We start from the raw sequence: 23,963 nt of genomic DNA, 5'->3' as shown, positions 1-23,963 counted from the left end.
TTTCTGCGCTAAGGTGTCGAAACGCTGGTCCACCGAGGCCTTCATCTCTGCGATGGCGCCCATGACGTCCCGGAGGGTCAGATCCACCGGATGAGCAGATGCCTCCGTCGGGCCCACCGGGGATGCACGCGATGTCTCCGGAGAACCCTTCTGGAGCGTGTAGCGGTCCATACTGTTAGCCTGGTGCGCCGTGCCACGGCGGGTCGTCTTCACCTTCGCCCGGTCGCCATCTTGTTTGGTGGACATGCTGGCTCTTCCACCGTCGTGCCAAGCTCCCCGAACGGGCCGCTATACCAAGTCACGGGTGCCAGGGGGGGGGCGGGGGCGACCACCGAACCGCGGGTCAACCCACCGCCGGCGGGTCAGCCGGGCTCCTGGACAAGGCCACACCACCGCACCCCGCTCCGCCGCCCGACCCCGCTTGAGAGCAAGGAGGGCGCAAAAGCGAAAGTGAAAGTGCGGGGTACGCGAGTCGCCCAGCCCCGCTCGCCGCTGTTATTCACTTTGTCCCCGGATCGCCCCACTACTCCAATCCGGGGGGCCGGCGAGGAGAAGGCCGCAACCTTCGATCGATGCTCCCACCGGTGTTCGGGGTCCGATTCGAGCCCAAAAAACGGGTGGCGCCTCAGCTCGGGTTCCCCGACACAGTCCCCTCAACAAGGACAGGATATCGCCAGGATTAATTCAGGAGGTCGCGGAGGTCCTCGGGAGCCTCGCACCTACGCGGCCATCTTGGTTGCGCGCTAGGCTCCTCCAATATAAATACACTTCTTAGAAAGGTCAGGTCTGATCCTTTCATGTGATCTATCTACCTTTGGTATTATCTGAAGTTTTTTTTTCAGCTTCCAGCCAAGGGAAAAACCTGATATCGACCCAATTTTGAGCACCTTGGGCTGGGTGGAAGAAGTGACTTTGCTCCCTTAAACCCAAAAACACTAGTATTTGTGTATTCATACATTTTGAAAAAGAATTTCCTGTGACTTTGAATGGGAATCCACCATTTAAAAAAGACCGAAGTGCACTGGTTGGTGCTCACGAGAGGCTTGCATATGATAAGTGGAGACTGAAACAGCAACTTCTAAGAAAGGAGGAAACAATGAGTAAGTAAACATTTAGAGATGCTGAAATATATTGAAAAGTTAAAATTTTAGAAACTGATATCAATTTATTTTGTTTCTTTAAATCACAGAACAGTTCCCGCAAAGGCAACCAAGAGAAAAATGTGTACTAAAGTTTTTTAATCAAATGCAATGCAATGATGTACCAGAGATTGCAGAGCTAATCCAGAATTGGAAACCGATGACAGAAAGCACATCTCCAACTGGTGATAAACAAATTAACTCATGTCTGAGTCACCAACGGTGGAGTGGAGTCTCTGTTGTTGACGAAGAAGGAAGGCCGTTGAATTACGCATATTTCAAAAAGGAGAGGCGGTCTGTGATTTTCATGGGGAGCTAATATCTGCAACAGAAGGAATAAAGATGAATGAGCTGCCAAAGAAAAAAATGAGCAGCTTATTTTTTTTTATTTATTATAAATTCTTTTTATTAAACATATTCAGCATATTCAACATAGGTACAGTTCCAACAGTTCAATGACAGGGCACACAGCGATACCAAGGTATATAAACATAGGAGGATGATAATTGGAAGTTATGTTGAGGGGGGACTGTCACATTCGGGGTCATCTGGTGGGGTACATATATAGCCACGATATGCGTTCCAGCGAGTCCAGATCCTAGACCACTTTCGGTAATGGGGTGGACTAGATCCTAGAGGGATTCTTGGCATAATGCCTACACAGATGCTAGGTACATTTAGGTACATCTAGTTAGGGAGACATCGTAGGAGTACGCACTTTTATCATGTGTTTCATAAACGTATATATTCATGATTTCTGAAGATGGTAGAACTCGACCATTCCTTTACTTTCATAGTACTGCTAATCATATATCTCTGCTACTGTCTAATGGTTGTTGCAGCTCATTTATACTGCACTAGAATAACAACCGTTCAATAAATACTTATTCAAATTCCCAGACTGTTTATTCAGTGTATCTCTGAGACAAACTAAGTGAGCACGAATGACTGAGCGAAAGATAGCATATTGTTTCTACGATTCTGAGGGATCAGGATTGTCATGTTCTGAGGTTGCGAATAACTATTCTCTCCCCGATACGAGGAGACTCTAGTGGCACTGTGATCTAGCTAATATAGACAGGCTAACGTCACACACTGGCCGGACCTAGAAAGGAGAATTCTGGTTTTGACATGTAGGCTTTGCCCGCACCAACCACCCCCTACATGAGACAATTTGTTGAGACACAGGTGGCACTTAAATCTCTTAGTCTGGGTGAAATACACAGGGGCTGCATAAATGCAAGATTGGACGCCAAATACCCAAGGTGCGCCTGTCCAAATAATCATGTACAAATGGCCATCATCAGATGATTGTAACAAGACACACAGGCACTGGCCACCGTGAGTATGAACAAGGAAATTCAGGTCAGGCTGTACAGTGGACACTTGTACTACATTTTACGTCAATATACATGGTGCCAGGGGACAATGGCACAGAGCACAACCTATGCTGTAGACACTGAGAGTGTCCACGTTTTGTGATGACACACATGACACCTATGAAAACATGCCCCAGGGGATAGTAGTGGCCACACAACTCCATGGTCCTGAATGGGAATGACTGCAACGCACGCCACCATTCCTGCACTATGCGTATCGCACACTCATGCACATCATGTCACAGGCCACAACATAGGATATGTGTGCTGTGAGGCATGACACTTGAGAGACTAACTCCCATGTCTGGACTCAGCATCAGTGCCAACTGACATGGAACCCACATGTACTGAACTGGACAGGGCACAGGCAAGGTCCCAAAACCTGTTACACACCACCCCCACGCATGATGCTACAGGCATAGTTCACGTGGAGAAAGCGCCAGCCTACGTTACCTTGTGAAGGAGTGACTACACACAGACCAGGGAACACATTGCAAGGAGGGGAAGGGAGGCAGGAGAGCACCGCTATACTGTGGGTAACTGGATCTGCACAGGACCTTTAAACCCTGGCAGTGTATCCATGCAACTGTGCACTTACAAATGCTGGTGACACACAACAAACACACATGTACCTACCCCTTTCCTGCTGCTGCTTCTCCTGTAAGCGCCTGTCCAAGTCTGGAAATACCACCGCCAGCACACGCTTGTGGATGTGGGTCAGACGGCGGCACCCGCGGTTCTTATGGGTCTCAGGTGAGTCCCCCAGCAGGACCCGTGCGATCCTCCGCGTCCAGCACCGGATATCCTGCCAGCGTTTCCTCACCTGGGCCAGGCGCCGCTTGCGACCATCCGCACTCCTCACGGCACTGACGGCGGTCAACCATATCTGCTTCTTGGCAGAGGCGCCTACCTGTGAGGATGAACAAGTGACACTACATCAATACACCAGGCACATGTCACAGAGAGACATATTGGAACAAATTTGCTGTTTACAACAAGGCATAGTATGCATCCAACGCATTGCACCTTTGTCATAGGGACATGATCCTCTGGGGAAGGGCAAAAGCAGTACGTGCCATTGAAAGTACACAGGTGGAATGAGGGCAATGACACAATCAATGATCGAGGCTCACACTGTGCATCACAAGCTACACCAGGATAATGTGCAGCACCTCAAAGCAGTCACATGCCACAGGCCACTGACGCTAACGCAGCAGAGTACACAGACACACACAGGCACAGGACATGCACCTGCCATTGCCACATGCAGCGACAAACCTCACTCTGCACATGTGCCACTAGACGGGGGGCTCACAGGTGTGGGGCTGGCCCTGCACATCAGACACACAGCACTGCTCCCTGCTCACATCACATGGGCAGGGTATATCCATCCCTCATGCAGCCCGGGTGCCACACTCCACATATGCACCCACCCTCATGACAGGGGACTTACACACACACCGATGTCCAGGGTACGAACACATCATGTGGACACTCTCAGCACAGGTACACAGAACTAACACACATCTGTGGTACAGTCACCTGTCACACTGGGCTGACCACATCATAAAATGAGGACTGTAGAGGCTACATTCCCAGGAGGACAAGACAGGCAGAATGTGGCATGCACCATGCAGTGATTGTCACAGTAAACACAATGCAAGTGAGGACGGCATACATGCACCACAGCATGCACTGGCTGGGAGACATCAGGCATTCCCCCCCGGGACCCCCCCTACAGTACATAGCATGTGTGCCACACCTGGACACAATGCCAGAAGTCACAGTCACAAACAAGGGACACAGTCTGTGCTAGTAGACTCTGCACTCTCCTGATACCCTGGTCGGCCATACAGCAGGGGGTACTGTGGGAGGATCACATCCAGCAAAGCCAGGTTCTCCTCCAGGGTGAAAGGCTGTGACCTCTCCACAGACCTTGACATGGTTCCAGGGAATCAGTAGCAGCAGCTGGGTCGTCGAATACAAAGATGTGCAGGCAAGTGCTCCCTCATGGGACCTGGCTGCCTTATATCTGCCTTGCTGGCCTGTTTCATGCACAGGAGTACAGAGGGATTGGTCACTCACATTTGCATCCTATGTTTCCTCCAATCCCTTCAAACCTAGCACCGCTAGGTTCTTATTGTGTTTTTTTCTTGAGCATGATGTCAACTCCAGAACCACATTGCAACAAAGTAGATTCATTCAAACTGACTACTGCTGTGCACCTGCTTAAAAAAATTCAAACTTTAAACTTGGTCTCCATGACAACCAGCATGCATGTAGGCCTTTATACTTGTCCCTCATGTGTCCCCTATGTAATTTGGAGTTTCACACACAGGTACGGTGCGTACCGGGGCCCTAGGGCACCACAAATGCATAGCAACGGCCCGTACAGGCGTGTGTACGGTCCGTACCACTATGGGTACGCATACGCGAGAACACCCATAGTGACAGTGAGCGTACGCGCGTGTGTACGGTCGTATCACTATGGGTGTTCTCGCGTATGCGTACTCATAGTGGTACGGACCGTACACATGCCTGTACGCTCACTATCACTATGGGTGTGCTAGCGTATGCGTACTCATAGTGGTACAGACCGTACACACGCCTGTACGCTCACTATCACTATGGGTGTGCTCGCGTATGCGTACTCATAGTGATAGTGAGCGTACAGGCGTGTGTACGGTCTGTACCACTATGAGTACGCATACGCGAGCACACCCATAGTGATAGTGAGCGTACAGGCGTGTGTACGGTCCGTATCACTATGAGTACGCATACGCGAGAACACCCAAAGTGGTACGGACCGTACACACGCCTGTACGCTCACTATCACTATGAGTACGCATACGCGAGCACACCCATAGTGATAGTGAGCATACAGGCGTGTGTACGGTCCGTACCACTATGAGTACGCATATGCGAGAACACCCATAGTGGTACAGACCGTACACACGCCTGTACGCTCACTATCACTATGAGTACGCATACGCGAGCACACCCATAGTGATAGTGAGCGTACAGGCGTTTGTACGGTCCGTACCACTATGAGTACGCATACACGAGAACACCCATAGTGAGACTGACTGTACACACGCCTGTACACTCACTATCACTATGGGTACACATACGGCAGCACTCCCATGGTGATAGGGAACATACATAGGCCCTCTGAGCGAAAGTACGGTGCCTTTCACACATCACAGTGGTGACAGGCAGCACACAGGAAGGAATAGGGCTGACAAACTTGTCCATGGATGGACATCGAGGCATTGTCTGGGCAGTACTACATGTGTGGGGCACAGGTGTGAAAGGCTGTGATGTGGCACATTACTCCTGAGTGGAGAAGGCACCAGATGTATGATGAGATGAGTACAGATGTTATGTGTGACGGTGCAATGTGTGCCAAGCATGGCCTTAACTCCTTTGACATGTGTGCATGTCGTACTGCACACTTGGGATGAGCGTCACTGGCATGGCACAGTCAACAACACACGCAAGTGTCCCCTGATGCCCGCTACTGGGGTTACCACACCAGAAATGTGACTACCCACGGTGCACGATGTGACTATGTCATGTATGTGTGGGGGGTGGCCATTTGCTTGATGTTGGAGCTCCCTCAAAAGCATCAGCTGTTGCAGCAACCAACATGTGTCTGTGTGTAGATGGACATGGCACACTGTTCCGCACACCAGGCCACATGTGGTATCGGATGTGAGGTGCGTATGTATGCATGGCACACGGAGTAGCGTAACAAGGACATGTCTGCATCCTCTCTATGAATGTGTGCTGAGTCATTACATGTACACCTTATTGGCAAGGTGTGTGGGCTGTCCTAGTGTAATGTCATGTGACCTGTGGCTCTAGTGTTCCGCTACCAGTCTCTGCAATCGACATCCTACTTCTGCTCATGTGTTGATGTATGTCACTCCTGTGTTGCGTCTGGCTGTTCACTTACACTGGGACACAGCTAATCCCATGCCATGGTATGTGGAGGTTCACAATCTCCGTGTGTAGCTGGGTCTTGGTAGGAGTGTCACCTGGAAGCCATTCGTGTCCAGGGCATGTGGCACATACCTCACTCCGTATGTCGCATATGTGTATTGACAGATTAACATGTGCTCAGCACCCAAAAATTGTTGTAGTAGTGCACTCACTCTTCCTTGTCACTTCCAAATTACTGCAGAGCGCCGCCTCTTCCCCGAGCAATTCCGGACTTGGCTGACATGCGGGAGAATGACTGTATCCGGTGCTACCGCTTCCCCCAACCGTTGATTCTGGAGTTGACGGCGAGGCTGGCACCACACCTGCAACCGCTGCACAGGTATCCTAAGGCACTGACACCCAAGCTGAAGGTAATGGCAGCCCTACATTTTCTTGCCACGGGTACCTTTCAAAATACCATTGCTCATGTTAGTGGCATGTCCCAGAGCATGTTCTGCCGTGTGCTGCATGATTTCTTAGAGGCCATGTTGCTTCACCTGGATGAGTTCATCCATTTCCCAACCCCTGAAATGTTGACTGGTGTCAAGCGTGGATTCTATGCCCTGGGAGGGATGCCCCAGGTCATTGGGTCCATAGATGGGACACATGTGGCTTTGGTACCACCACAGGCACAGGAGGTAGCGTACAGGAATCGCAAACACTACCACTCCATCAATGCCCTTGTGGTGTGTCTGTCCAACATGGTGATTTCACATGTCTGTGCTCGTTTTCCAGGATCAGCACACGATGCCTACATCATGAGGCGTAGCAGGGTGCCTGAAAGGATGACGCAGCTGCGCAACGAACGAGCATGTGTTGTTGGTGGGTACACTCCGTCTGTCCTGTATTTTGCGTAGACTTCCAGCACGACCGCTTCTCCTGTCCTACTTATGTCCATGTGCTTTCCATGTAGGGGACGCTGGCTATCCCAACATGCCATGGCTGATCACACCTCTCCGCAACCCCATCACACCGGCCCAGCTCCGCTACAACACCGCCCATGGCCGGACAAGGCGAGTGATAGAGAGGACATTTGGCCTCCTGAAGAGCCGAGTCCGATGCCTCCACAAGACCGGCGGCGCCCTCCCATATGCCCCGGCGAAGGTCTGCAAAATCTTCATGGTCTGCTGCATGCTGCACAACATGGCAGTTGAGAAAGCTGTGCCACTCATCCTGGATCAAGATGATCAGGACCATCCACCCGTGGAGGACGAAGGTCTTGGCAATGGGGCTAGTGATGTGGAGGATGTGGTTCCGCAAGAGGACATCCGGACTCGGCTCATACGCGACTTCTTTGCTTAGTGGTGAGTACCAGTGTCTGTGTGTGCACGCATTGGTCCCCGTGTGGCATGTGTTGCGATGTGTGTGTCCATCTGCATGTATGGCACCTGAGTCAGAGGTGTGTGTGTGGATGTGTCACTGGAGTGATGGTGCCAGTCATAATTGTGACCTAGCATGTTGTCATCCATACATGTGTCGAGTACATGCACATGCAAGTGGCTGTGCTTTTTGTGGCTGACTTCTTGTGTGTCTCTCTTCCCCAGGTACTTGCGCATGCCGTCTGCTGCTTGCATTGTTGTGGCACTGCTATTCCTCATGGACACGTCATCGTGTGCTGACTCAGCGTTACACGCACGGACAAGTTTGGAAGTCTCCTTAGGGTAAGGGATGCATCAGGGGTGTATTGGGTGTGGCAGTTGTTTACGATGTATGCACACTGCCCCTGTCGATGTTTGGTTCCTCTGCAGACATGTCGCATCACCATGGTACACATGACATGCTGCTGGGTACACCTGAATAGATGGTCAGACTTGTTGACAGTCATCCGTGATGGTATTGTGGAATGTGATGATGGCATCAATGTGTGTTACACTGCCCTCGGACACATACGCTTTGCATTGGCTTGACATGGTGTGGGACTTCCACATCAGCGGATCAATGGTGTATGGCAGTCTCTCCGTGAGCAGCAGGGGGTGTTTAGCTGTTAGCCGACACTTGTGTGCCAGTTCCATGGCTATCACGCATTTGTGCTGCAGAAGGGGGATTCCAGTGTTGGACCCACATGTTACTCCACATGACCCGTTCATGTGTACTCCGAGTTGCCTCTGCAATCCTGAATACATGACTAATAAAGGTGTCCCTATGCCTCCAAGGTGCCTATTCTCAGTCAATGCTGGTGTGTTGCCACGGTGCATCCGGCATGTCTGGCATGGTTTTCCGTGACAGTGGCTATGTGTCTATGTGTAGAGTGGCAAGATGCAAGCTGTTTGTGTGGGATTAGACTGTGTATTGTGCATGATGTCCATGACTGTGTGGGTATTGTGACATGTGCCATCCCCATGCATCCAATGTTGGCCAGGCCACCATTCTCTGCATCCACCTGACTCAAGCTTGCAGGTCATGGTTCTGCCACCTGTCCACACATACCTGGGTGCCCCCCAGGACACTCCACATGATCCCTGACCTCTGCGTATGGCTGTCGCTGTACTCAAAATGTCTGTCGGCATGGTTGTGCGGCCACCCCCTCAGCTGGTTGGGCCCATCACGGGTGTGTATGGTGCTCCATGTCTGTCTTGCCTAATACAATGTGACCCATGTGTGTCCTGTGCCAGACTCAGGCCCCAGGGTGTGGATGGTTGAAGTCAAATGAGAACTCAGGCATGGTTAGACTTTACAAGACACATGTAAGGTAATAATGCAAAAGGTAGGCATCTTCTCTTTATGGTGTAACTTTTTATTTTGGTTGGGGTACCGGGGGGGGGGGTATGACATGAGGGGCTTTCCGGGTGTGTGGAATCCAAAGTTCACTAGGGGAGTTGGTGTCCTTGCCATTTGAAATCCTCAGAGTCCATGCCACAGTCTTTGTCAACATTGGTCAGACAGTGACCAGTAAGTCCATGTGGCAGAGAATGTCTTTTGCTGCTGTGCTGCTGTTGCTCCAGTGGGCCAGGTGCCAGGCCAGGTGTCCTGGGAGATGGTGCTGTTGCGCCGACCCTCACGGTCTTTTCCGTGGACGACCCGCCCTCCTGCGGGGACCCTCAGAAGCAGGCCGTGACGATGTTTGGGATGCTCCGTCGGATGTCTCCTCCTCCTCCTCATCCCTCCCTGTGGGTGGTGATGTTCTACGACTGGTGGCACAGGGAGGGTTGCCCATGTTGTCGGCCATCCGACGGAGTGTACTGTGAATTCCCGTGAACACCGTCAAGAGCTCAGCCTGTCCGTCCTCCATCCGCCGTTGGTGTCGCAGTAGATAGGCATGTTGCTCCGCATGTTGTTGGGCCTGCTGTGTCTTGATCTCATCGAGGGTCCCCTTCATCTCGTTGAGGGTGGACACAACCTGGGCCATGCCCGTGGTGTTCTGCCGGTATGTGTCCAGGATGTTGCGGACATGGGAATATACCGGTTCCCCAGCCAACTGGTCAGGCTCGCGCCTCCACCGTCCTCCACTCCCACTACCCCTGCCCACTTGCACCTGGCCTGCCCTTGTGGGCACATCGGGTCTCCGGGACCCCTGAGGGGTGGCATTGGCGTTGTCGCCTGCCTCCTCCTGGGTGCCCGGTACACCGTGTCCCTCTTGGCCAGCCTGGCTGCAATGTGGTGGTGGGGCAGGGATCCTGGGTGTCTCCTGGGATGTGGCAGGAGTGGGGGTGGTGGTTGGCCCAGTTGTACCTGAAGCAGGTGCTGCAGGTCGTTGGACACCAGAGGGGCCAGGTTGGTCGGGGTCGGGTTCGTCCACAGAGTGGTGAGAGTCGTCGCTGCCGGTGGCTCCGTCATCCCGCCGAGCCGGGTCCTGTGAGTCTTCCCCCCCAGTGTTGGGGGGTGATCCACGACATTGACCTGTGTGTGAGAGAGACAATGTTAATTTTGTTCCATGCAACATCCATGTTTCATTGGTTTCTAAGTTGGCACATTTCCTCTGGGAATTTGGATATGTCTTGCATTCCACTCACAGTGCACTTGTGCATGGGTATGTCCCTTGGCCACAGCTTTTGCGACTTTACCTATGTGTGGCACAGTCTTACTTGCTGCATCAATTGTGACTGCAGTCAGCAGTGGAGTGGGCAGGTGTGGCGAGCCGTGCATTGGCGCCTTCTGTGTTGCACTGCACGTGGGCACATGGAGTGGTTCCACACACTTAGATAATGCAGGTAGCTGTCGTTGTGCTCGTGCACAGGTTGTGACATGGCCCTGTGTTTTGCCATGGAGAAGAGGGGGGGTTCTGGCACTGGCCACCCTTGTCTACATGCACGCAGTCCACCTGCTGATGAGCAGACATTCCCACAACCCCCAAGGCTGATTTGCTCTCCCTGCATGTCCCTTTCTCGCTCCCTCTCTGTCCACCTCTCCCTCCCTCTGTGTGTCAGCCTCCTCCCTCTGTCCGTCTCCCTGTGTCTCCCTCCCTCTCTCTCCCCCTCTCCCTCCCTCTGTGTGTTACCCTCTGTCACCTCAGCCCAGCTTCCTAGGCACACACTTTTTGCAGATCTTTGAATGGCCCTTGGCTTGTTCATGTGAGTTTGTTTCTGATCTCTAGGCACCCATTGGGTGTATTGTCTGTGTCTGCGCTGCTGCTGTGGTGGTGTGTGCTGCCACTCTTTCACAGTGTTGGCTGTTCATTAGCTGCTGTCATGTGCAAGAACGTGCCGTCACCCCCATGTGTTAATGCAAGGCATCCGCCATTTGCTGGCAAGTCTTTCCTGTGTGGGGACACACTGTTTGTCTGGCTGTGACCTAGGCCATATGGGCAGGGGGCATGGTTGTCTGCTTCTGAGTTGCACTATATGATTTTTGGGGCCCACACTCCCGCCATCCGGCTTACCGTGTCTTGTGTTGGTGTTTTCTGTGGCCTGTGACTTGGCATTGTCCAGCTGGGTGCATGGGGCATGGTGGCGCCAGTGGCATGTGCATGTTTATGGAGTGTGGTTGAGTCATGCGATGGCTTGGGGTGGTTGCGTGCCTGTTTGTGAGTTTGGTTGTGGATGACGTTCCCCCCATGTGAGGTGAGTTGTTTGTGTACTCACCCGGGTCTCGGAGTCCTTCTAATCCGTCCACTGCCACCACCGGCAGTATGGCCATCACCCTCTCCTCCCAGGGATGGTAGTGTACGGGTCTGCGGGGCGGCCCTCCTCCAGTGACGTTGGCCTGGTTGTGGTCATCGGTCATTTTGGCTCGGACCCTCCTCCGCAGATCGTACCACCTGGCTTGGCATTCATGCCTGGTCCTTCTGGTGTCCGCAACAGCATTCACAGCATCGACAATCGTCTGCCACATGGCTGTTTTTTCAGAAATGCTGGTCTGTCTGACCAATGTTCCAAAGAGGTGTGGCTCGACTCTGAGGATTTCATCGACAAGGACCTCCAACTCTCGGCTAGTGAACTTTGGATTCTTGTTAGTGGGCATGGTGAGGGGTGTGGGTGTGGATGGTGGGGGGGGTGTGTGGATGGTTGTGGGTGTGTGGGATGTGGTTGTTTGGGTGTGTGTGTGAATGTGATGAGGGGGTGTTTGTGAAGGTGGTTGTGCGAAGGTGTGCAAGTGTAAGGTGTAGTAAACGTTCTAGTATGGTGCTGTAGGTTGTCTGTGGGGTCTGGCAGCAGTGAGTCTGTTGCAAAGGCTCATGGTTTGTGTGTGTGGGCCCTTTTTATTGGTCCATTGGTGGGTGTGGCTGTGTTTGAAGTTTGGGTGGGTGTGTTATAAGGAGTGGTTGTGTTTTGGGCCTCTGTTTGGGATTTTGGCAGTTGCAGGTCAGTAAATGTGTTGTTTTTGTGCTTGTTGGACAAGTTTTGTGGCATTGTGCCATTCGAATGGTGTATTCTTGTGTTGTTTTGCTTTGTCCTGGTTGTGTACGTGCGTTTTTAACGTGTGTACGGTGTGTACTTCGGCCATTTTGTTGTACAGTGCTGTCCTTGTGTCTGGCTTGGTACGACTCGTACATGCGCAATGTTGTGTGAAGGTGGTGGTGTTGGGGCCTGGGGTGCGCTCCGTACTTAGAATGTTGGGGTGGGGGTACGCTCCATACGTACGCGGGTGAGGGTACGGGTCGTACATACACGGTTGGGGTGGGGGTACGGTACATACATACACGGTTGGGGTGGGGGTACGCTCCATACGTATGCGGGTGAGGGTACGGGTCGTACATACATGGTTGGGGTGGGGGTACAGTACGTACATACACAGTTGGGGTGGGGGTACGCTCCATACGTACGCGGGTGAGGGTACGGGTCGTACATACACGGTTGGGGTGGGGGTACGGGTTGTACATACACTGTTGGGGTGGGGGTACGCTCCATACGTACGCGGGTGAGGGTACGGGTCGTACTTACACTGTTGGGGTGGGGGGTACGCTCCATACGTACGCGGGTGAGGGTACGGGTCGTACATACACGGTTGGGGTGGGGGTACGGTACGTACATACACGGTTGGGGTGGGGGTATGCTCCATACGTACGCGGGTGAGGGTACGGGTCGTACATACACGGTTGGGGTGGGGGTACGGGTCGTACATACACTGTTGGGGTGGGGGTACGCTCCATACGTATGCGGGTGAGGGTACGGGTCGTACTTACACTGTTGGGGTGGGGGTATGCTCCATACGTACGCGGGTGAGGGTACGGGTCGTACATACATGGTTGGGGTAGGGGTACGGTACGTACATACACGGTTGGGGTGGGGGTACGCTCCATATGTACGCGGGTGAGGGTACGGGTCGTACATACACGGTTGGGGTGGGGGTACGCTCCATACGTACGCGGGTGAGGGTACGGGTCGTACATACACGGTTGGGGTGGGGGTACGGGTCGTACATACACTGTTGGGGTGGGGGTACGCTCCATACGTACGCGGGTGAGGGTACGGGTCATACATACACGGTTGGGGTGGGGGTACGGTCCGTACATACACGATTGGGGTGGGGGTATGCTCCATATGTACGCGGGTGAGGGTACGGGTCATACATACACGGTTGGGGTGGGGGTATGCTCCATGCATACGCGGGTGAGGGTACGGGTCGTACATACACGGTTGGGGTGGGGGTACGCTCCATGCATACGTGGGTGAGGGTACGGGTCGTACATACACGGTTGGGGTGGGGGTACGCTCCATACATTCACGGGTGGGGGTACGTCTCGTACATACACGGAGGGCTGGGGGGGTGTTGGGCGCGTATGCGGGTAAATGTCTCCATGGTTGCTATGGGAGTTCAGTGCGGACGGTGTTTTTTCCATACGGTTGTAACATCGGACGCACGGGATGGATCGTGATTCCGCGGTCGGACTTCACTTTTCACATTTGTACGGTAAATCGTCCGAGGACGTGTCGGACACAATTTCCGACCCGAGGACGTGTGGGGAATAATTCCCAATGCGGTTCGTATGGACTTTTTACCATGCGAATCGTGATTGGCAGTTTGTACGCCACTTGTACGATTCGTACGATAAAAAGACCGGATACGAGTCGTACGGGGAAATTTTTTACCGGATCGTGATCGGCACCTTGGTGTCCCTGTGTATAGTCCAGTTCAAATCGGTTGCAGGGGCTACCTGCCCCTGCTCTGGCGTGAAACTGGACAAAGGAAATGGGTGCAACCACCCTTCTTTCCAAACCCACCCATAGGTGGGGCCTTAGAGTTAGTTCATCCCCTAAACTTAGTATAAGTATAGGAATCCAGTCCTTAAGACTTTAGATTACCCTGGACGAAACTCTGCATCATATATCCTGGACCTTCGATGTTATATCCTGACTAGAAGACTGAAGAAATCTCCCTTGGGGTCAAGGAGTGACTCCCCTGCTTGGCAGGCACCAAAGAAACACCTGACAGGTCTGCATCGCTGAAGCTCCCTACGGATGCCAAAGCGTTTGCATCACTAGAGGTGGATGTCCAGACATCCCCGAGGCTACCCTGAGTCCACAGGAAAGCTGAGGCCCGTGGGTGACGTGGAACTGTGACCCCGGGACACCGTGAACTTTTGCAGCATCACTATCTTCCTGGTCCTCCTTGAAGTTGTGCTTTGGGCTCCGAGTAGCCCCAGCCTTGAGAACCTCCTGCACCAAAGATTGCTAGCCTCCACTCCACGAGTGACCCATGGGCAAGTTTCAAGTGCGACCGCTCGAGGCTCCTTCTCAATCGCTAGCCCATTGGCTAGTAGGTCTCCACGAAAGCAACTCCTCTTCTAAGTGGGCTTTCCTGGTTGCTCCAGACGTGCCCTGACTTTCCCTCACTGGGTGAGTCCCTCAGACCTTGCTGGTCTGCACCGCAGTCCTTTCTCTGAATTCCTGAGACTTGCCATTGCCAAGGCTTGTTGGGTCCAATCTGGTCGCCGACGCAGCAGCATAAGACAAACTTCGTGGGACTGCTCGAATCCGGCTCGTGGACTTCGTTGACGCCTCCTGGACCTCGTGGCTGAAGAGTCAAAACACCCATCAACTCACCTGAAGCACCCGACATCTGTGGGCATTGGTCCATCCTGCCTTCGGTCACTGGCTAGTGACCCAGACTCTGTCCCCTCTGCTTTCAGGTTCCTTACATCCTAGATCCAGGCTTGGATCTCTTCGGACACTTCTCCTCTTCACGGCAGCAGCAGTTCTTTGCAGGCTTCCATTGCAATCGACGACGCGACTTGACACCAAAAGACACCTATGCACCCGGCTTCCCTGGGTGAGGTAACTCGAGTACTCCGGTCCTCCCGTGGGTGCCAGCCCTAGAACTTCTTAAGTCCAAAAGAGTTTGGTCCTGACTCAGATTCCAACCGCGACATTGCCCGTACAAGATAACGGGAACCCGCGGTTGTGTTTATGCACTGAATACAGTACCCGTGGGTCCTCTGTGTCACTACCTTGGGTGGTTCCTTGGGGTCCCAGAGATTCTACAGGCTCTAGGCCTTGTGTCTAGTTCAGTTGTGGTTCTTATACCACTTTTTTTGGTATGTGGTTTGGTACGCCCCTAGGGCCCAAACGTGTATTTGTGCTATTACTGATGATTGCTCACTTGTAACTTAAGTACTTCGAACTCCAGTCTCATAAAGAGACTAGAGGAGTGTATGTTAACCTAAATACATATATTTTATATATATATCTGGTGTGGTTCTCTATTAATTTGGTCATGCAGGAAGTTATAGAGTGGTAAAACAAGCTGCTTTACATTCCTTTGAGACTTATCCTGAAGGCTGCTCTCCACAGCTACCACTAGGATAGCTTTCTTTAAAGGTTGTTTTTGACCTAATCATCAATAAGGGTCATTTGGACTGGTGGAAGATGCCCACTATAACTAGTGGACAGCATATACTAGACCAACTTCTCACAACTCTCTTGTGGAGGGCACAGCCATGGTTCACGGCAGCAGCAGTTCTTTGCAGGCTTCCATTGCAATCGACGACGCAACCTGACACCAAAAGACACCTATGCACCCGGCTTCCCTGGGTGAGGTAACTCGAGTACTCCGGTGCTCCCGTGGGTGCTAGCCCTAGAACTTCTTAAGTCCAAAAGAGTTTGGTCCTGACTCGATTCTAAGTGTCCCTAATCTTTAAATTTCCAACCGCGACATTGCCCATACAAGATAACGGGAACCAACGGTTGTGTTTACGCACTGCATGCAGTACCCGTGGGTCCTCTGTGTCACTACCTTGGGTGGTTCCTTGGGGTCCCAGCGATTCTACAGGCTCTAGGCCTTGTGTCTAGTTCAGTTGTGGTTCTTATACCACTTTTTTGGTATGTGGTTTGGTACGCCTGAGGAAATATGAATTTTATGATCAATTGTGTCCCCTATCTTAGACCCCAACGGCTCCATGTACATGCTACAAGTACATGTATGTTCCCTCCACATCCAGCTATGAAGACGCAAATACATGTGCGTCCAACGTTAACATGTCCTCTTTCAGATCCGCCATGAATGGGTCGGATATTCCGTTCCTAAGTATGCTTGGCCACCGACTTTTTATGGTGCACCTTTCTTATTTCACAGCTCTGGCGAGTAGGCCCTGAATTCTGCCATCGAGCCTTTTTCTGCTTTCTGCCTCTGAAAGCTCCAGCCTGGACTCGCATCTGTATCCATGACCTTTGTTTTACTCCCTGCACGGCTAACGGTGCCCGGCTCAGCCTGTTGCCTGCCAAGACTCTATTCAGCCTTCAAGTTATCTGCTCCGCTCCTCATCCAATACATTCCTGTCTAGTAGTTTAGGTAAACATCTTTCCAGCTACAGAGCAAAGGGCCCGGCCTCACTGTCTCCGTGCAAGTAATTCATAGCTCCTGTTACCATGGAAGGCCCATGCCCCACGCATCTCATGTAGACACATAGACGCTTGTACACGCACTAGCAGTCAGTATAGAATAGACTCTGTCCGAGAGACCTTTCCTTCCTGATAGTATAGTTCTTTAAACACAAGATATTAGATACGATTTAGGATTAGGTTGTCCTGACATCCCAGACTTCTGTCTCCTCATGAAGGGCTCAATGTCAAGTCCCTTTCACCCTCTAGTTACACGTCAATCACACGTCATGCGGCTGCGCGCGCATCTCTGCCAAGTATTTCTGCTGACATTGCAGGATTCTCTTATGGATCCACCCACTTATGATATCATCTTAATGACGTCTCTAGTATACGCCTTTATGCACGCCTATTGTAACACCTTTTCATTACGTATGTGTATTCTTATCTTTCTTATCAGCTGTTACGCCTACTGCATCTGTCTTTACTGTAAATGCATTTTACTATATTTATGATTGCCTGTCAATAATGTATTGCCTATCCCTTCCTGAACCTTCGTGGTGATGGAATACGATTGCCATGGTTCGAACCATAATTCCTTGTAAGGAATAAAGCCTTTTTAGAACCTCAAATACCACGGATTCTGCCTCTTATTTTTCTGAGTTATTCTTATAGACTTTACCGCATAAAAATAGTACAGGTAATTTAAATATTTACCACATAATTGGTGCCCGAATAGGGACACCTTCCCCATCTCACGCGCCGGAGGTGCGTTGCAGGCCCGGTCTCCTGTCACAGCTGGACGGACAACTACGCGTACCCGCAGGATTTCCTGTATCTCCCTCCGGCCAAGCGGGAGTGACTGAGGCTGCGATCAACACCCAGACGAGGCGGTGAGGAGTGCGAAGGATCCCGACCAGAGCCTAGCTGAGAGAGCAAGATCCGAGGTATACAGAGGCCCACCAGGTTCCGAAGTTTCCGAAGTACCTATGTCACGAGTCGAGTCCAGTCCAGTCCGATCCAGTCCAGTCCAGTTTCCGAGGCCTTCCGTTCCGTGCTTCCCGGTGAGTACCGTTGCTGGGGACGCATTTAGACGTGCACATTAGTTTGTGCCGGGCAAGACGGGTTTGGGTACACAGATCCGGTCTGCACTGTTTTAGCAGTGTATCTGTACTGTTTAGCAGTACATCTGTTATGTTTAGCAGTACATCTAGTACATTCAGTATTATCTAGTACCTCTAGTATTATGTCAGTAACTAGTTTTATTTTAATTATCGTTGTTCGTTCTAAATGTTAAATGTTTTAATATGTTTTTAAAAAAATGTCGTGGTATGAATGATTGTTCAATTTTCATTATTGTGTTTACTGTACTAATTATGTTCAAGTCAAAGTGTTAAAAGTTCGAGTAAGAATCAAGCAGCAAGGTTTTAAGATGCCGTTCTTTTCAAAATTAAGACAGATAAAAACTAGAAAAGGGATACTCGAAGAAGCCGTTCCCATTCCACCTAGGGACACTCCAGGGTACTTTATGTACCACAAGCATGGCCTAGATGCCATATTATATCTTGATTTATGGGTGAACTACACCAAAGATTTAGCAGAGAATCAGAGATGGCCCGTCGCTGGGACCTGGGATGCAGATTGCATCATGAGAATAGAAGAATTATTATGGAAAAAGAAAGCCAGACAGTCACAGAAAGATGCCATCGAATTATGAAGCAAAGAATCGCATAGACGCACAGAGAAAGAGTTCAGAAAGGAAGAGAAAAGTAGGGGGAAGTCAGGCAAAGCCCGAGAAAACATATTAATTGAGGAAGGTATCAGAGTAAAAACAGAACAAGTAGACAGACAACGAAACACTCTTATGAATGGTATGTATCCTCTTCTGGCCGAGGGTTCACCTAAGGCCACCCCGGAGGTACCAAAAGATCTGCCACCTCCATTACTCCCGATTAAAGCACATCCCAAGACCGCAAAGGACATTTTCCTTTCTTCTTATTTAGACGATGCAGCACCCGAATATGTTAATATTGCGCATCAACGCGCATCACCTGTTGACAACGTTCAACGTCAAGATCATCCGCCTCCACCTCCGCAGCAACAAACTCCTCCTCACATTTCAAGTGTTCCGTCCGTTTCTACAGTCCTTCCTGCATCCACACTCTCTAATTTACATCCAACAAATCCTTTTGGACTAGGCACCTCAGGAGGTGCGACAGGAGGTTTTACCACGCCGCCGCCAGTACCTAGATTGACTTATAGGGATTTAGCACTCCAACGTACACCTCAAGCTAATCACAAAATATTTAATGAGACTCTTCCAGATTGTAGATATGATCCAGTGCCCGGTAAACACGACAGAATGTTGCTGTCATCACTACGTATACGACGAGCTTCGATCTATTTAATGACACTACCAGGAATGGTTGCTCATCTAGACAACATATATCGCTTTGTCCAAACAGGGCAAGGTCCTGAAAGTATTGGCGAGGCCATGGAATACCAGAAAGTGGATATACAGAAACTACTGTTACGTTTCTTCATAAATTGCTTGATCAGAAATAGAGATAGGCCTGAGGTAGATCAGGAGGAAATACAAGTACTTACCAGATGGGGCCAGAATATATCAGAGGGAAAACATGATAAACAGAAGAGTATAGAAGTTATGTGCCGAAAGATCAGAAAAGAAGTAGAACGAATACATGAAAGAAGAATAGAGGAAGATAAAACTGAATCAGAGGGAGAGGAGGAGGAACAGTCAGAAATAACTACAGGACAATTAGAATTACCAGCTAGAGAAACGATAGCTTATGTAGGTTGAGGAAGATCTTTTAATAATGCGATACGTCCGACACATCCAGGATGTAACAAAATTTTTCAAACAGCTATATCAAATGCTAGGACCCCTGAACACTTATTCCAGGCCACTGATAAATTACTTCGAGAGCGAAGGGGGTACCATGTGCTTGATTCTATGGATGAACAAGAATTAGCCAGGTCAGCAGTACAATGGGCTGACAGTTCTGAGAAATACAGTGATGATGCGTTAGCACACACGTTTCTGAATCTTACACCAGACGAACAGCGTTTAACTGGTATATACATGATACAACACCTCCTTATACTATATAAAAGCCAACACTCCGATCCTGGTCCCCTACCTGATATACTGATAGAATTACTCACGAATAAATGGAGAGGTATGGGTACCGATCTAATTAAAGAAATTCTAGAACATCGGCACAGATACAGTGCCTTCTTATGTCCAGAGCATGATTCAGCTCCCTCCATGGAAAGAAAAATGTATTACATAGACAGACAGAATCCCTTACGAGAAGTACACCCAGTTAAAAATACGGATGATTCTTTTTCACGCGTGTGTGTACACGCCCATAACTAAAATAGAACTATTGGAAATGAAAAAATTAGTACCGAGCCATGATAAAGATCCAGCAGGTTTTCACAGTGAAATCAAAGACATGTTGCTCATGGGTGATTACACCTATCCTGACATTATGAAAATATTAAAAGTATTATTGCCTGCCGGTATTTATGAGAAACTCAAAGAAAAAGAGTGGGAGGTGGGAGACCAAAAGATTGATTGGACCGCATTAGAAAACGAAGAGACTGCCCGAACTGTGGAAATGTGGATTTTCCTGATCAGTTATGTCCCCTATCTTGGACCCCAACGGTTCTATATGCATGTTACAAGTACATGTATGTTCCCTCCAGTTCCAGTTTCTAAGACGCAAACATATGAGTGTCTACCGTCAACATGTTCTCTGTCAGATCCGCCATCAATGGGCTGGATATTCGATTCCTAGGTATGACGGGCCACCGACTTTATATGGCTAAGTTACTCCATTTTTACAGTTCAGGCGAGTAGGCCCGATTCTGTCCTCAAAGCCTTTCCCTGCTCTCTGTCTCTGACAGCTTCAGCTTGAGCTCGCATCTGTATCCATGAACTTTGTCCTACTCCCTGTGCAGCTAACGGTGCCTGCCTCGGCCAGTTTTCGCCCGTCTGCCAAGAAGTTGTATTTCACCTTCGAATTATCTATTTTACTCTCCAGCCGATGCATTCCTGTCCAGTGATTTAGGTAAACATTTCCTTTAGCTCACAAGCAAAGGACTCAAACTTTCCGTCCTCCTGCAAGTGATTCATAGCCCTGTTGCCATGGAAAGTTTTCTATCCCTCGCATCTCATATAGACACTTAGACGCTTGTACACGCACACAGTCAGTATAGAATAGATTCTGTCCGAGAGTCTCTTCCTTGTGGATAACATAGTTCTTTAAACATAGGATGTTAGATATGATTTGGGATTAGGTTGACTTGACCCCAGACTTCTCGTCTCCACATGTAGAGCTAAATGTCAAGTCCCCTTCACCCCCTAGTTGCACGTCAATTACACGTCATGCTGCCGCGCGCGCATCTATGCCAAGTATTATCTTATAGATCCACCTATGTCTGATAATTCTAACCAATCATGTTTCTTTTATTCCTTATTACGCCTAGTTTCGATTATGTCACTGTTTTGTCACTTTTCTTATCAAATGTTACGCCTTCTACATTCGTTTCATTGTAATGTACTTATTATAAAAATACATGTCTGTTAATAAATTATTGTACTTCACTTCCTGAACCCTCGTGGTGACGGAACCTGAAGGCCGCGACTCGAGTCGGCCATTTTGAATGGAATAAAGCCCACTTAGAAAACCTCTTATACCACGGATTCTGCCTCTTGTTATTTTGAGCTATTTACTTTATTTTAAGATTCCGTATGAAATTCAGTCCGGTAATATTTATTTTATTTACCACATAATGGCGCCCGAACAGGGACACTTTCTCATCTCACGCGCCGGCGGTGCGTTGCAGGCCCGGTCTCCTGCCACAGCTGGACGGACCATAAACGCGTACCAGCAGGATTTCCTGTAAGCTCCCTCCGGTCAAGCGGGGGCGACTGAGGCTGCGATCAACCCAGACGAGGCGGTGAGAAGTGCGAAGTATCCCGACCAGAGCCTAGCTGAGAGAGCAAGATCCGAGGTATACAGAGGCCCACCAGGTTTTCCGAAATCCCGACGTCCAGAGGGTCCGATGTCCGCAGTTATCGAGTCCTGTCCATTCTCTGAGGCCTTCCGTTTCAAGGAGCTACTCGGTGAGTACCATCGCCGGGGAGGCGTGTTGACGCGCACATAGGTTGTGCCGGTCAAGACGGATTTGGGTACACAAATCCGGTCTGCACTGTTTAGCAGTGTATATGTACTGTTTAGCAGTATATCAAGTATTCCGAAGTATTCAGTTATTGTCAAGAATTCAGCGTGGTGATTAGTTAAGCAGACTGTCATCATTGTCGATCATTGTTATAATGTTTAATGTTTAATGTTTAAAGTATTCAGAAATGTCTTGCATATTGTGGTATGAATGACTGTTCATTGTTCACTGTTCATTTATGGTGTTTCTCGTATTAAGCAAGTTCAAGAGTAAGTATCAGATCAGTTGTCAATATGCCGCTCTTCTCGAAGTTAAGACAGATTACTACCAGAAAAGGGGTGCTTGAAGAAGCAGTTCCTATTCCTCCTAGAGACACTCCAGGACATTTCATGTACCATAAGCATGGCTTAGATGCCATATTGTTTCTTGATCTATGGGTAGATTATACCAAAGGATTACCGGAAAGTCAAAGGTGGCCCGCAGCGGGAACCTGGGATGCAGAGTGCATCATGAAAGTGGAGGAAGAGTTATGGAAAAGAAAGGTCAGACAGTCACAGAAAGACGCTGTTGAGTTATGGCGTAAAGAATCTCATAGACGAACAGAAAAAGCACGTAGACAAGAAGAGAGGAGTAAAGAAAGTTCAAATAAAGTTCAAGAAAATCTATTAATTGAGGAAGGTATCCGAGTGAAATCAGAACAAGTGAATAGACAAAGAAATGCTCTTATGAATGGTATGTATCCCCTTCTAGCCGAAGGATTACCTAAGGCTGCTCCAGAGATACCAAAAGACTTGCCACCCCCATTATTTCCAATTAAGGTACATCCAAAGGGGCATCCCAGAACCGCAGAAGATGTTTTTCTTTCCTCATATCTAGACGATGCAGCTCCCGAGTATGCTAACGCCACACCACATAGACCGTCTGGCGGAGGGGTTCAACGTCAGGATCAGGTATCTGTCCCCGTGCAACAGCAAGTCCCGACGCAAGTTTCGGCAAGCACATCTGTTTCCGCATCTGTCTCCGCAGTCGACTCTACAGGGGTATCGACACCCATAGTTGCTGTGTCACGTTCAACGAATCCATTCACACCCGACGCCCCAGATGGGGCCACGGGAGGTGCTAGCAGTACTTTTACACCACCCAGAATAAATAAACTTGTTTTTCAAGAGTCAGCGCATTCACGTACACCTAAATTCGTAAATGAACGTACGCTTAAGGAACTCCTTGTAAATTGTAGATATGACCCAGTGGTTGGTAAAGAGGACGAAATGGTCCTGGCATCATTACGTATCAGGCGAGCCGCAGAGTATTTAGCAAGGTTACCAGGGATGACTACGCATCTGGATAACATATATCATTTTGTTCAAACAGGACGAGATCCAGGATGTATTAACAGAGCTATGGAATTCCAGAAAGTAGAAATACAGGGGGAACTGTTACGTTTCCTCATAAACTGTGTAATCAGAAATCAAGATCGTCCGGGGGTAGACCCGAATACAATGCTTATTCTTACAAGATGGAGTCAGAATATATCAGAAGGGAGACACGATAAGCAAAATTGTATAATAGCCATGTGCCGAAAAATACGTAAAGAAATAGAGCGTATTCATGAAGAGAGATTGGGAACAGACGAGTTTGAGCAAGATGAAGTGTCCGAATCAGGGAATTCCGCAAGACAGTCAGAGACAATAGCCTATGTAGGCAAAGGAAGATCTTGTGAAAATACTAGATGTTTTTCTGATCCCATACACTCTGTATGTCCAAATAATAGCAGAACGTATCCGACGCCTGTAATAAATCTGAAATCTCCTGAACATTTGTTTCAAGCCGCAGATAAAATACTACGAGAACGAAGAGGTTACCACCTCCTCGATTCCATGGATGAGCAAGAATTAGCCAGATCAGCCGTTCACTGGATTGACAGTCCTGAAAAATACGGTGATGAGACCGTAGCACACACGTTTTTTAACCTCAGTACAGATGAACAACGTTTAGCTGGAATATATATGATTCAGCAACTCCTCATATTATATAAGAGCCAACATGCTGACCCTGGT

At 49.6% G+C, this 23,963-nt stretch overlaps 1 protein-coding gene across 3 annotated transcripts in view; it reads right to left on the bottom strand.

Moving 5' to 3' along the window:
- The window catches only part of LOC146776052 (uncharacterized), a 387,820-nt gene that overhangs the window by 259,998 nt on the left and 103,859 nt on the right, over positions 1-23,963 (bottom strand). Inside the window, exons 4-5 of one of the 3 annotated variants that reach the window (XR_014972117.1) lie at positions 3,155-3,428; positions 1,205-1,461 (exon numbers count right to left, since the gene is read on the bottom strand). The exons of the other annotated variants lie outside the window; for them this stretch is intronic. The gene's annotated coding sequence lies outside the window, so the exon portion shown is untranslated. Of the gene's footprint in view, positions 1-1,204; positions 1,462-3,154; positions 3,429-23,963 lie in introns of those variants that run through there. 3 annotated transcript variants of the gene reach the window in all.

This window comes from Triturus cristatus, chromosome 12 (assembly GCF_964204655.1).
Source record: "Triturus cristatus chromosome 12, aTriCri1.1, whole genome shotgun sequence".
Taxonomy (NCBI): domain Eukaryota; kingdom Metazoa; phylum Chordata; class Amphibia; order Caudata; family Salamandridae; genus Triturus; species Triturus cristatus.
Note: the sequence above shows the minus strand (reverse complement) of the source record. Positions and strands in the feature narration are given on the sequence as shown.